This window comes from Benincasa hispida, chromosome 2, assembly GCF_009727055.1.
Source record: "Benincasa hispida cultivar B227 chromosome 2, ASM972705v1, whole genome shotgun sequence".
Classification (NCBI taxonomy): domain Eukaryota; kingdom Viridiplantae; phylum Streptophyta; class Magnoliopsida; order Cucurbitales; family Cucurbitaceae; genus Benincasa; species Benincasa hispida.
Genome location: NC_052350.1, coordinates 18,298,311 through 18,313,208, shown reverse-complemented (window position 1 = coordinate 18,313,208; position 14,898 = coordinate 18,298,311).

Here is a 14,898-nt window from a genome sequence, read left to right as displayed (position 1 = left end):
ATTTTAGACAATCATTTAATATCCCCGTTTATTTCACAAAATTTTATTATTTAAAACCCAAGAAATTAATATCTAATAAATTTTAGAAACTTATTTGACATGGATCTTTTAATATCCTACATAATTTTGGGATTTTTATGTAGTAATAATATAGCCTAATTAATTAATAAATGGACGTTCTACATAGAAGGCCTTAGTTGTAGGCCTATATTATACTATTGTTTTCTACCTCCAATTTATTTCAGAAATATCCAACAAATCACAAATTTTACTAATGTTAAGGTCAATTTACCACTAAGGCTACATTCATGATTTTTATAAATAATAATGATAATAATAAAATAAACCTAGGTTTTTATGTATCTCTCCTCATGTATAGCCTTCAATGTGCCCATTGGTATTCCTTTCTTAAAAAGAAAAAAAGAAAAAAAATTGGTGAACCCTTATTTCTTTCTCCTTTTTTCTCCTCTCTTCCTCCTCTCTTTTTTTCTTATTCCCAGCGAGGTGAATTGCAGGTGGTTGTCGATGCCTCTCTTCACTATCTAAGCAAGTTTAATTCTAATGAAAAAAAAAATGATCTTTTGATAATCCCACATTGCTATGGTTAAGAAGTGGAATCTCCTTTATAAATCCCCACTTTGAGTTGTAGGTTTGGGTCTCGAGAGTTACCTATGTTTTAAAGGGGGTAGGGAGATAGGCAAAAGTGGGTATGGTGGATATCCCACATGCGTGCGACGCCGTCCGATCGAACGTGGCATGGCGAGGCGCGTGTGTGTGGAATTTTTATTTTATAATAATAAATTTTATTTGTATAATAAAAATTTTTATTATTATTATTATTATTTCTTTATTTTTATTTTTATTTAAAAATAAAGAATAAAAGAAAAGTTCTCCAGCTAACCTTCTCGCGTGCTTTTTTGTGCACGTTCCATGGTTCCGCTTCCGCACACTTTTCTCTTCGCCCATCTTGCATAACTGTTGGCCTTCAAGGCCTATATATTGTGTCGAGTTTTATCAATTTCAACACAACATTTTCCTTCTCTCTTTTCTGCTCTCAGATGAAAACATTTCCCTTTACACTTCCCTTTGATTTACGTTTTTCGAGCAACTTAGTTTCAAAAGGTGTGAGATTTTCGACCAGTTCCAATGCAGCTACGATCGAGACAAAATTTCTTTTTCAGAGCCGCGAAACGTCTTAAAGAGAGCAAGCTCCACGACTCAACCTGTAACTAGTTTTTATTTTGCAGGTTAATTTTCGATATCCAACATCGTTCGATCAAAGTTGTCTGCTGTCCACAGGAGGTAACTGTTCTAACAACTTTAAGACAATTGTCCATCTACCATTGTTGTGATGGACCTTCTCAGAACGATATTATATCCTCCGACTCAATCATCCTTTCTAATTTGAATGAGTGAAATTCAAACGTTGGAAGCAGAAGACGTTTTTCCACATTGTCAAGAAGGTTGTTGATGTCTGCACTACGAAGAAGCCAACGGTCTAAATCGAAGATCCAACCGAACAATAAATCAGAGATGCATCTGATTGGGAAGAAAATTATTTTTTTTATATTAAATGGTTTGACTGATGATTTGTATGACTATTATAGCAAAATGAAGACAACAAAATAAGTCTGGGATGTCCTGTAAAAAAAAGTAAGATACCGAGAAGGTCGGTTCAAAAAAGTATGTCGTTAGCCATTACTTGAAGTTCTAAATGACTGATGACAAATTTGTGGAGGTCCAATCCCAGAAATTGTAGAAGATGGCCTATGAGACTATAAGCGAAGGTATGCCCCTGAATGAGCAATTTCAAGTTGTTGCCATTATTGACAAATTGTCTCCATTGTGGAAGGACTTTAAGAATACTTTAAGGCATAAGACCAAGGAATTTTCCTTGGAGAGTCTGATCACCCACATGAGGATTGAGGAGGAAACCCAGAAACAGGACCAGAGGAAGGAGCACATTGTACCAAGAAAGCCACCCTCAATTGCTGTGAAATCTGACCAAAAGCAAAAATGAACTAAGAGAAACGGTCATAACCGTGGATCCAGCAACTAGAATAATCAGAAGCAGAAACCACCCTCAGGAGAAACGTTACAATTTCTATGTTATAACTACAATAAACCTGAACATATGGCCAGGAATTGTAGGAACAGGGTCATCAGGCTAAGTAGGCAAACCTGATAAAAGAGCTGTTAATAGCCATGATCACAGAAATAAATGCGATTGATGGCTCTGAAGAGTGATGGATAGACACTGGCGCTACGCATCATGTCTGTCATGACCTTAGTCTCTTTAAATCTTATACTGAAACTAAAGATAAAAACATACCATTAGAAGGATCACCACTAAATAAAAGTTGTTAGAATCGGCAAGGTGAAACTGAAATTTACCTTCGGGAAGACTCTCACTTTGAAGGAAGTCCTACACATTTCGGAGATAAGAAAAAATCTTGTCTCGGGCTATCTTCTTAAAAAGGCTGGTTTCACTTAGACAATAGGGGCAGATTTATATACCAGCACTAAGAATAATGTTTTCGTGGAGAAGAGTTATGCAACTAATGGTATGTTCAAATTAAATGCTAGACTTTCATGTTAATAAAAGGTTAATTAGTAACATGATCAGGTTAGAAATGATTGCTAAGTTGTCTATGAATGAACCTGATAAATGTGAATATTGAAGTCAGGCTAAAATAACTAAGACTTCGCATAAATATGTATTTAGAGAATCTGAGCCTTTAGATTTAATTCATTCTAACTTATGTGAATTCGATGGTGCCTTGACTAAAAATAGTAAAAGATACTTTATCTCTTTATTGATGACTGTTCGGATTTCACGTTCATATATTTGCTTAAAAATAAAAGTTATGCGTTTAATGCCTTTATGTTGGAGTTAACATGCAACAAGCGGAAACAAACAGGATCATTAAACACTCTAATTCACCAATTTTAGCAACTAAGAAAGCATGTTCATAAGGAAAAAATAAGGTTTGAAGATATACCTTTGAAGACCTTCTTCAACCCACAAATTCAACATTAATCTTGAGTCCAAAAGCCTGTAAACCACCACTGGATCTTCCCTACTATTCTCTTGGACCTTAGATTGGATCGTGGGATCCAAAATGAACTAGAATTTAGGGAATTTTGAGAAAAGGTTTTTCTTGTTTTTAGTTAGAAGGTGAAAAACATCTTCTTCCACAATTTCAGCTCTGAAAATCCAGATGCATGGCCAATTTCAGCTAAAGTGAAAAATGGTTTTATTCAAATCAAGCATGCAATCTTATTGGATTGAGGCTTGACACCTCAACTTGGAGAATTTGAGTGGGAATTGAGTTTACAAGTGGGAAAACCCCACTTTATTGGAATATTCCAATTTTGAATTGAATTAAATTCAATTTTTCTTTTAATTTTGAAATTATTATAAAAATTAATATAAAAATTTCAAAAAATTAATTCTATAATTAATATATAAATCATTAGCTTTATATAAAATCAATTCAACAATTAATGCTAAATAAAATTAATTTTTAATAATCAATTAAACAATTTAGTTAAATATATTAATTTAATATCAAATATTAAATTAATTAAACACTAATTCCTCAAACATGAATCTCTATTTATATAATTAATTTTAAATCAAATTTAAATATTTTCCAAATTTTTAATTTTGTTTAATTCGATAATTAAACTGTAATTATATCGTATATAATTACTGATTCCCTTAATTAAAATTTGAACGTTTCAAATTCTTTCATCACGCTATTCTAAGATTTAATCCGTTTGTGAGCTAGTAGAGGGACCTAGTGGACCTACAGATCATGGGCTCCAACGATCCAAGATCAATCAGCTAAACTCTTTAACCTAATTAACCAACATTCTTTAATTACCGAATCACTACACTAAAGCCTTGTAGTTGCATTCCCCTCACTGTGTATATATTTGTGTCCACTCGATATAGCCATAATAAGTAAGTTAACCCTTCACTGGTTGTTCGTAATAACGAATGGGTCAAAAAAGTTGTTTTACCCCCAAGATTACCTCTTATTCCTTAAGTCCTACTAATCCTCTAATGAACAATTAGCTTGTGATTCAATCACTAAACCGAGTCTCTCTCGAGCCAGTGAGGGGGTGGGGCCTCTTGCTCAAGACTTAAAGTCAGCACTTAAGAGAACAACCTCTCTACTATCCCTAAAATCAGGTAGGAATGAATTCCATCTTATACCGTATGTCCCCAACTATCTACCCGATCTTACCCCTGAAATAGGAGGCTTATTAAGTCGGCATTGTTGAGCCAACCCTCACCCATGAAAATCTAAGGATAATTCTAAATAAACAGGAGTTCATAGTTAGCTCATGATTAAGATCAAGTTACTTAGGTCATTGCTTTGAAATAGTCAGTCTTAAATAGTAAACAGCATTATAAAGTAAGAGTGACTTATTTCTTGGTCTAATATTATATAAGCTCTTTGCATTGGACGCCCCCACTCACATGTCTTCACATGAACGAATCAGGATCACTTTGTTTGTAGCACTTTACAACAATTGTAACATCTACAAAGTGGGTTGCATCTGATAGTGTCCCCAAAATAAGGTACCCAGTCTTATCCGTATACTATAGACCATTTTGACTATTTACTTGTACTTGATCCACTCGTATGTCTTGACATAAATTTTAAGTACTCATGACCATGAATCTTAGTTTATTGGATTTAGGTTATTTATAAAATGAAATGAGTAATTCATGCATTCAATAACAACTTTATTGAATCAAACTTCAATAACCTCTATATCGATTAACAGAATAATGTTTATTATTTATAAACCATGAGTTTTAGGACATAAAACCCAATACTTTAAACTTTTTGTGACTGAAGTAGAAAACCAATTTAACCGAAATGTTAAGAGACTTCATAGTGAAAGGGAAACTAAGTACGACTCAGACAATTTTATTGAATTCTATAACTTGCATGGAATAATATATGAAAAGGTTGCACCTTATTCTCCTGAAATAAATGGAAAAGCCAAAAGAGTAAATAGAACTCTATCTGAACTAGTAGTTGCTATTTTGCTTAATTCAGGAGCTGCGTCTTATTGATGGGGTGAAATAATCATTATCGTGTGTTATGTCCTAAATAGAATACCAAAATCTAAAAACACAACTTCACCCTACGAAGTTCCAAAGAATAAGAAAATTAACTTGTCATACTTTAGAACTTGAGGGTATCTAGCCTTTGTAAGAATACCAAATCCCAAAAAAAGAAAACTTGCTAGTAAAGGCTATGAGTGTGTCTTTATAGGTTATGTCATAAATAGTAAAGTCTATAGGATCTATGATTTAGTAAACCAAGTGATCACTAAGTCAAATGATGTCGACGTCTTTGAGGATAAATTTTCTTTTAAATTTAGAAATAGTGAGGGCTCGAGTTCTAGTAGTCTACCACCTATTAGAAACTTAATCCTTAGTGAAGAAGCTGACCCAAAACTTAGGAGAAGTAAAAGAACTAAAACTGTTAAGGACTTTGGGAATGGCTTCCAGACCTATAACGTAGAAGAATATCATAAAGATCTAAAAGAAGCCCTGTCTTCTATAGATGCCAACTTATGGCAAGAAGCTATAAATGATGAAATTGATTCTCCGGAGTCAAATAATACTTGACATTTAGTAGACCTACTCCTAGCTCCAAAGCAATAGGATGCAAATGGATTCTGAGGAAGAAACTCAAACCTCATGGAACAGTTGACAAGTTCAAAGCCAAACTTGTAGCTAAGGGTTTCAGACAAAGAGAAAACATAGATTTCTTTGACACCTTTTCTCCTGTTACTAGGATCATCTCAATTTGTGTGTTGTTTTATCTAGCTGCCCTAAACAACCTTGTAGTTCATCAGATGGGTATAAAGACTACATTCCTGAACGGTGAACTTGAATAAGAGATTTACATAGAACAACCCGAAGGCTTCGTAGTCTATGGTTAAGAGAACAAGGTTCGTGAGTTAGATAAATCTCTCTATGACTTGAAACAAGCTCCTAAGAAATGGCATGAAACCTACCTGTCAAAAGGTTTCAAAGTTAATGAAAGTGACAAATGCATCTACTACAAGTTCGAAAACAATCTATGCACTATCATATATTTGTATGTAGATGATTTGTTAGTTTTTGGATCAAACTTGCATGTTATAAATGATGTGAAATCCTTCTTAAGTCTAAACTTTGATATGAAAAACTTAAGAGAAGCAGATGTAATCTTAGGCATAAAAGTAACTAGGTCTGAAAAGGAAATTTCTTTGGATCAATCTCATTATATAGAAAAGATTTTGAAGAAATATAATTACTTTGAATGTAAATCAGGATGTACTCCTTATGACCCTAGTGTTAAGTTCTTCAAGAACACTAGTGACAATGTTAATCAATCTGAGTATGTGAGCATTATAGGCAGTCTTAGATACGCTACTAATTGCACTAGGCCTGATATAGCTTATGTTGTATGATTACTTTGTAGGCTTACAAGCAGACCTAGTATAAAGCATTGAAATGTTATAGAAAGGTTTATGAGGTACTTGAAGAAAACCTAGAACCTAAGATTACATTATCAGAAGTTTTCCATTGTCCTGGAAGGGTTCAGCAATGCTGACTGGAACTCTTTCTCAACTGATTCAAAGGATACTAGTGGTCATATTTTCAATATAGCGGGTGAAGTTGTCACTTGGAAGATGGAGTCAAAAATGATAGCACTAGCAATTGTGAATAAGTAGATTGGCTTAGAAGTCTGCTATCAGATATTCCCTAAGGGAAAAGTTGGTACCATCCATATTGATCCATTACGATAGTATTGTAGCAATCGCAAAAGTTTAGAACCGTTATTATGACGAAAAAAAATGACAAATACATTGTAAGTACAGTACCATTAGAGAGTTCCTCATTATTGGTGTAGTTAGAATGAATCACATAAGGACCGATGAAAACATGGCAGATCATTTGGCGAAAAGACTGACCAGAGAAAAGGTTTTCAAAACCTCATAAAGGATGGGACTCATACCTATAGAAAAATGAATCACTATAAGGAAAACCCAACATATAAACTGGAGATCCCAAGAAACAGGTTCAAAGGGTAATAGCTGATCACAAGTGATATGAAGTGAATCATGCTAAAAGAACACAAAAAAATTTTCATATGACCTAGAGTCTGAGCATGATATCTTTAAGCATAAGAAAGGTTGAACTTAGTTCTTAATGAGATCTATACTTGATGTCAAGTGGAATACCTAGCTATTGGAGTACTCTTGATAGACTCATATGTGAATGTGAAAGTGGGGATAGCTTCCTATGTAGTTTTAGGCAAACTCTCTAGAGTGTTCACTAAATCGGAATACACGTCTTAGGCCTTAAAGCACGAGCTTTCGAACTACACCCTAATGATGTTGTGCGTGAGATTTTGTTAAAGATAGTGTTCAAAACCACGAGTTACTCTAATATATTTTGAACCATTTAAACTACGTAAATGTTCAAGTCGTAAGATACCTTTGCTTATGCACAATCTACAAACTGATCTTGCTCGATGAAAAATGTTTTTCTTATGATTTTAAATTTTCAAGTGGGGGATTGTTATTGAAAATTTAATTTTAAATGGAAAAAAATGACCTTTTGAGAAGCCCACATTACTAAGGTTAAAAAGTGGAAGCTTTTTTTATAAATCCCAACCTTGAGTTGTGGGTTTGGGCCCCAAGGGGTACCCATGTTTTAAAGGGAGTGAGGGGATAGGCAAAAGTGGGTATGATGGATATCCCACATGGACGCACCGTTATCCGGTTAGGTTGTAGGCTGGCGTGGCGTGCGTGGCGCGTGCGTGTGTAAGGAATTTTTATTTTATAATAAAAATTTTATTCTATTATTATTATTATTATTTCTTTTTTTATTTGTGTATTTAAAAATAAAGAATAAAAGAAAAGTTCTTCAGTCCAGTCTTCTCGCACGCACGTCTTAAGTGTGGTCCTCATGCACGTTCCACATGGTTGCACGCACTTTTCTCCACATCCATTTTGTGTAACCGTTAGCCTTCAAGACCTATACATTGCATCGAGTTCCATTAGTTTCACTCTAACATTTTCCTCTCTCTCTTCTCTACTCTCATATGAAAACACTTCCTTTTGATTATGTTTTTCGAGCAACTTAGTTTCAAAAGGTGTGAGATTTCTGATTGATTCGAGTGCAACTTCAATCGAGACAGAATTTCTTTTTATGGGTTTTTTTTATCCTGGGACGATGTGGCCATAGTTGAACTACTTGTAGAAGGGGCAGAGTCGCAAAACGTTTTAAAGAGAGCGAGCTCCGCGACTCAGCATGTAATCAGTTTTTGTTTGACAAGTTAATTTCTGACATTTGACATCGTTCAATCGAAGTTGTCTTCTATCCACGCACTAGAAGAATTTTAGGTTTTAATGTCGGTTTTAAACTGACAGTAAAGATAGTGTTATTAAAGCCCTTTAATGTCAATTGTCTTTAATGTCAATTTTAAATCGACATTAAAGGGCTTTAATAACACTATCTTTAATGTCGGTTGCAACTGAAGCCAAGGAATCAAATGAAGCCCTTTAAACCGACATTGAAGCCCAAAATCTATCCTTTATCAATTATTGTTCGTTTTTTTAAATTTCGTTGCCGAATCCATTTTTTGGGTCAAAAAGTATAACATGACACATCATCATCGAACACAATGGCTATGACATATTATTTATGTATGGATTGCAAATCTATTACATTTAATCCGCAAATTCTATTATAAAATTATAATTTAAAAGGTCGTACACAATAATTCAGCCTTTGAAAATACAAATTACAAGTAATACAAGCATTATGATTTTACAAACATTATGAGTTTACTGTCCCTCTCCACTTGGTAAGTATGGATCCTTTCATAATTCTTCTTGAACAGACCCCTTTCCCCTCCCCCTCCCCTCCCCCCCCTCCCACCCCCAGCTTCAGCAGTGTCTGGTTATAGGCATCTTTGTCTGACCACTGTTGTTCAAAAGATTACAAACAAAAAAGGTTTAAGACAAATGAAAGTGAAAATGTGATCAGAATTCACATTCAACTAACCGTGTTTAATGACAATGTGTATAAATGGTACATTCAACAAAATTCTTGTAGTGAATGTGTTGGATCTAGAGTTCCCCAAGAAAAAGCATAAAGAGGTTGCGATACCAAATCTTTATTCCTTTGTTGCACCTGCAAAACAAGAAAACTCAATAGTTGAATAAATGAGAGAATCTTCTTTTTCAAGATCTTGAAGAAGAGAAGCTTGATTACCTAGATATGAGATACGAAGAAGATGGAAAATTTTTGGCAGCATAACGATGAAGTTGGACTCATCAACTAAAACTTATTAAAATTGTGAGTCAAACATTATTTTAGAGTAATTAGCATAATGCACATGTTCTCAAGCCAACCAAAATGCTTTTTACTCCAAGAGAATCTATAACTGCCATAATATAGCAGAGACTCTAATAAATATTCATATGTAGAGTACAACTTACAAAACAACTCAAAGACGGCATACCTGTAGCTATCTCCTAAAGCAACAAAAGACTATGAATATAAAATAGAATCTTTACCAAATTCACATTTAAAAGGAATGCGTCCAAATCCAGTCTTCAAAGGTTGCTTTAACAATCAACGGTAGCCTCAGCAAATAAAAACATATTTATCTACATGCTCTCACTTATGCACATACCTTCAGGCGGTCTCTATACTCAAAGTATTTGAAAAGGATTGCTTCTCCAGACGTGTAGCTCCAACGACCCATCGTGTAGCCTATCGTTTAGTTACCGTGCCCATCGTTTACCTCCATTGTTTAGCGCTGACGCCTTATCATCAAACGCATCCACCTATCACTTAGCATTCCGCCTATCATGTAGCACATTTGCTCATCGTCTAGCGCAGCACGGCTATCGTCTAGTGCACACGCCCATCGCATAATGCCATCATGTAGTCTATCGCTTAGTGCCCGCGCATCGCTTTAACGCTCAACGCTATCGTCCAGCTTCTACGCTTATCGTCTAGCGCTTACACTCATCGTGTAGCATTGTTCACTTACTAGATGATCGTCGACCTCATCGTGTAGCGCTGCTCATTTGCTATACGATCGTCTACCCAGCACCTTGCGCTCAATATTTTGCTTTCACTGCTCTTATTCACGCATACCCAACGCATGAGCAACTTTTGACAATGCCTCTTGCCAATACTTCGGCCAATCATGCGTTCAACCTCACAAGCGCATGGTTGCCTTTCTACTCATCGTATGCGTTAATGTCTCCGAACACTCAACGCATGGGTCCTTTTTTACTTTACATTCTGCACTAGAACTTCAAGTAATTCAACAAATGTATCATATACAACAAAACCATTAATCAAATAGAATTTCAAAAGCCATAGACACATATAAAGGTCCAAATCTAAGAGCAGAGAGACATATTGGAGTGAAACCGCAGCTTGCTTTCATTGAGACATTTACACAACAGTTGAGAGGCTAAACATAAGAACAAAAATTGCTATGAGTTTAAGAGAGGAAAGAGAAGAATAGCATACTGATCTGGACGGCAACGCGGTGGACAAATACGAACGGCGACAGATCTCGAGACACGCAGCGAGGGAAAATCGAACGATGAATGGAGGCACACACCACGTGGGAATATGAACTTCAGATTTAGAGACACATGATTAGCTTATCAAGTTTGGGTGCTTATTTATCAAATCGAGAGTATAAGACACAGAAAAATAACTGAAAAGGGAGCAGCAGATCCGGGCTGTGGCGCTTCGATAGAACGAGTTCACCCACGATCAGATCCGGGTTGGCTGTGGCATTTCAACAAAACGAGCAGCAGATCCGGGCGACTGGTGTAGCGGCGCGGGGTTTGCACGACGAATAGACCTGCACGGAAGCCAGATCTACACCACGACAGACTCTTCACCCACGATCGACAGACGAATGGTAAGGGTTTGGAAGAGAGAAGTGAGAGGAAAAAGAAAATAGGGGAGAGTGAAGAGGGAAAAAATGAAAAAAAAAAAAAAAATGGGGGGGGGGGGGGGAATGGGGTGAAAATAGAAAGTGAGAGATAAATTAAGCGGGTCTTTAATGTCGGTTTAAAACCGACATTAAAGATCCACTTTTTTAAAAAAAAACAAAAACAAAACCGACATTATACATCCGATTTCACTTTTTTTCAACCGATATTAAAACCCAAAAATCTTGTAGTGAAAGGAGGTAGCCACTCTAACACTTCCCTATCTAGGTAAGTTTTAAATTTAATTTTTGATTGCATTAAAACTACACCCATCACTATTATTAACTTCTTTTTCTACTCATCTTTTGTTGTTTATACTAAGATGCTTGAACAGTATTTTTAATTAGTGGGAGGCTCCTGACTACACTTTATTGTGTTACACACACACACAGATATATATACATTTTCTGTTCTTGTTTTTAAGCAATAATTAATCATGATATAGATTGTTTTATGGTTTAAGTGGCAACGACAGCGTGAGTTGCAGGTGACACAGATCTGGTGTCGGTGAGACGTCTAACAAAGGCGTATGCGAAACTAAAGCAAAGGTTGGACAGGTCAGATTTATTTCAAAGAATACATATATATCCTAGTTTATTTCAAACAACTCATACATATATATGGTCGATCAAGTTTTGAGGTTGAAAATGAATGGAAAACGAATCTAAGTATATTTGTATATTTTGTTTTCATGTTCAATTACAAATATATATAGATAGAGCTTCAATACCATCTACCATTGTTGTTTTAATATATATCGTTGTTTAAATATAGTTAGTATGCGATATTTTACTGTAAATTCATACAATTTTTCCTATAATATATATCAAATATACACTCAAATATATGTATATATATTGCAGGGGAAAAAGATTACTAACACATTTCAGAGCCCTACCTTCAGAAATTGATCTCCATATATTTTATTTTTTAAAATAATTTTATCTAATTTGTAGCATATAATATGAGATATATATTTGCAAAATAACTAAATATACATGGGTATATATGAAATAGTGTGCAAAATATGTAGCTCAATAGAAACGAGACTAATTAATGTGATATATTCCATTTTTCTAACGTATATTTAAAAATAACCATGAATCTAAATTATGATATATATGAAATAATAACACAAAATATAAACAAACTCAAATTAAACAATGGACTATAATAGACAAACTCAAATAAGTCAGATCATCATATAAAAATTTTCTTAGAATGACATACATATCAAACATCGGGAGAATATATTATAAGTGCATACATATCAAAATACTTGAGATATATATATCAAATAAACAATATATTACAGGAATACAAATAATACTCTAAAAAAATAATGAAATATATCACATTGATATAAATGAAAAACGAAGAAGACACCAAAATACGTTAAATGAAAAATAAAATCATATTAGATGCATTTTTCTTGTCCAATTGAAAATGAAAAAAAAATTATATTAAATGTATTTTCTCTCTCCAATTGAAAATGAGAAAAAAAATTATATTAAATGTATTTTCTCTCTCCAATTGAAAATGAGAAAAAAAATCATATTAAATGTATTTTCTCTCTCCATAGTAAATATATTTTCTCCCTTCAACATTAAGTGAACTTCCTAAATAGGGAAATATATATAAATAATTGATATAAATAAATGGAGAAATGGTTAAAATTGTCCAAAAATAACAATGAAAGCCTTCTTTGAAAAAATTCAAATCTAAAGACATTTATGAAATATATGACCCAAAGATGATTTTTTATGTAAAAATCTTTTAATAAATTTATATCAATTATTCATTACTCTTATTTTTAAGTAATTATTAAATATATTATTTAGACTTAATAAATTTCAACTAATACCTTTATAATTTATATTTATAATTTCTTAACTATTTAATATAAATTTTTATTATGAATTATTAATATTCTAATTTAATTGATTTAATTATGTTTAATAAATGTATAAAAAAATATTCATTTAAATTTATTTAATTAAATAATTAATTAATTGATATAACAATAAATTAAATAATACTAAATCTAATTAATGACTACCTAAGTTCATTGCATTTAATTAAATAAGTATTGTATATAACTTCCAAACATTAATTATTCTACCTATCTAACATTAATTATTACAAATATTAAAATTTCATATATTTAAAATTTATATTCACAAAATTATATCTACGAAGCTTGGAGATTAAATATAAATTAGATAAAAAAAAATTATAAAATTATATAGACCTTAATTATAATTTTTAAGAATATTTGTAGCAAATGCACGCTTGGATGCACGTGGGATGTGTATAGAATAATAAATAGTAAGACTTAAAAGGAAACGATGCCATTATGACTTCGTTTGACTTTTCACCTTCCTCTTTTTCCTCCAACGAGATCCATCTAGAACAACCCATTTTCAATAATTTATTCTATATATGTAAAATTTTGTCAACATGTTATATAGCTTTATCCATATTCTTTTGACATCGATATAAAAAAGTGAATCAACATTTCTATTATATCATTAAAAAAATATCAATTGAGACATAATAAAATATCAATAATATAAATATAATATAAATAATAAAATTGTTAACTTCGTTTAAGAAAGAAATAGAATGTTATTTCTATTTCCATAATCTTTTCAAAAATATCTATTGACATCGACAGTTTATTGATATTTCTTTTGAAATTTCCATAATATATCAAGACCAACTATTTTATGTTTATTGTTGAATTCTGACAAAATATTAGAAGTGTAGTTGTCCCACGTTGGAAAAATTTAAGAAAATGAGAACTCCAAACACTATAGAACTCCAAACACTATAAAATAAGTTTATGTGTTTGGTTTTTAATCGTCTAAGTTAGAAACACTTTAAGCTTGAGTATGCTAATTCAAGTTAAATTTTCTTTATGATTCTCTAGTTTATGAATGGAATAAATGTGTCAGTAGTACAAAAGTTGTGCGAGAGGATATTTTTATAATTGGAATCGAAGAGAGAGAATTATTCTACGTTTGTAAACAAATTTTGACATGATGGATTTTTTTCTTGTGTCTCGTGATTTTGTTCCAATTTGAAGTTTTTCACTTAAATTCTTGTGTTTCCTATTTTTTTTTTATTTTTTTTACCTTCTCTGTTATTTTTCTGCTTATTCATATGAACTGCAGTAGAAGTTGGAGGTTTTTTTTCCAATAAATATACATGTTACTATAAGTGTTATCAATTTTTTAGTACAATATAAATAGGGAAAATCACATTACAAATCTCGTACCTCGTGACTGCTAACACATCCATATGTGAGTTATACTCATTTTGAGATGCCTCCAAATTTGTTAGCTTGCTGTTTCATATGAATCTACCACAGGATCAATAGGTTAATATATATTTATTTTTTCAATATATTTATTTAATGGATTACAAGAAGATTAAATGGACTAAGTTAATAATAAATTACAATTTTTTAAGTAGGTTAAATTATAAATTTAGTCTCAATCATTTAAATAAAGTTAGAATTTAAACTTATAATTTTTAGTTAAAATATACTCTTTAGTATTTGATAAAAGTTTATAACTAGTTCATATAATTTAATAAAACCCTCATAAATCATTTTTACTTTCGGACTATTTATGAAAAAGTTAAATAATTACGAAATTGCAATTTTTTATATAGATATAAATTCATAATTATTATGCACATGAACCATTCATTAATCTAGAAAGTTATTATTACTATTTAAATATTTTAAAGCATACGAGTGTTAAAACAAATGAGCCTTCTTTGATAGGATTTCCTTTCTTTACAGATATCCAATAAGAAGAGTACCATTTTATC